The sequence below is a fragment of the Tribolium madens genome, unplaced genomic scaffold (assembly GCF_015345945.1).
Source record: "Tribolium madens isolate multiple individuals breed KSU strain unplaced genomic scaffold, Tmad_KSU_1.1 Scaffold_3;HRSCAF=73;Tcas5.2_LG2, whole genome shotgun sequence".
NCBI classification, from domain to species: Eukaryota; Metazoa; Arthropoda; class Insecta; order Coleoptera; family Tenebrionidae; genus Tribolium; species Tribolium madens.
Genome location: NW_025401006.1, coordinates 14,750,493 through 14,751,546, shown reverse-complemented (window position 1 = coordinate 14,751,546; position 1,054 = coordinate 14,750,493). Strand labels below are relative to the sequence as shown.

The 1,054-nt window shown below is 25.0% G+C and overlaps 1 protein-coding gene across 1 annotated transcript in view; it reads right to left on the bottom strand.

Moving 5' to 3' along the window:
- Nucleotides 1–1,054, bottom strand: part of LOC123007741 (unconventional myosin-IXa-like) — a 31,444-nt gene that overhangs the window by 3,993 nt on the left and 26,397 nt on the right. The gene's annotated exons all lie outside the window — the stretch shown is intronic.

Below are 1,054 nucleotides of genomic sequence, written 5' to 3'. Positions count from 1 at the left end.
ATCTCAGGGTTTTTGCGAGATAGGCTAAAACGAACTAAAAATCAACAAATTAAATCGAAAATTACATTAATTTTGCATTTCTTGAGCGTTTTAACACGTTTTTTTTAAGTAGAAACGCAATAATTTCGCGAAATTTTAATAAAAACAAGCCAAAAACCACAGAATTAAGCCGAAAATGATATCATTTTTTTCTTTTTCGAAAATTCAACAAATTTTTAAGCTGCCACAGCGTGTCAAAAATCACTAAATTGTTATAAAAAAAGATTATATTATATTTTTACCTAAATTTTAGGTTTTACCTTGATTATTTCGCCAAATTTTCTCGAAGAAAAAATAATTGAAAACCACCAAATTGGTTAAAAATAATTCCATTTGTTTTTCACAAGATATTACTAAACAGAGTCAAAAATGATAACTTATTTTTGTTTTTTTTTCGAATGCTTTTTTTTAGTTAGAAACACAATTATTTTGCAAAATTTTGTAAAAAACAAGAAACAAATTCAACAAAATAGCCCAAAAAACGACGTTTTTTTGTATTTTTGGGATATATACCTAGTTCTTAGGTTTTAACTTGATTATTTCGTAAAATTTTCTCGAAAAAAAAAATAATTGAAAACCACCAAATTGGTTAAAATACAACTTATTTTTGTTTTTTTCGAATGCTTTTTCAGCTAGAAACACAATTATTTTGCAAAATTTTGTCACAAACAAGCGACAAATTTAAAAAAATAGCCCAAAAATGGCTTTTTTTGTCTTTTTGAGAAATAAAAACCCAAAAAGTTCGAAATATTGCATTAAAACAGGTTAAAAAATTACAAAATTAAATCAAAAATCTCATTTTTTAGCTTGTTTGTTTTTAAACCAGAGTTTCATTTATTTTGCAAAATCTTGTCCAAACAAGCCGAAAAATCACAAAAAGTACTGATATTGATGTTATTTTGTTTGTTTTATTTGATTTTTGAGCAAAATAAGACAAAAATAAACCGAGAAAACACAAAATTTGGTCAAAAATGCTTCTTAAGCACATTTTTGTACTAAAATCTTCGCTAGATTT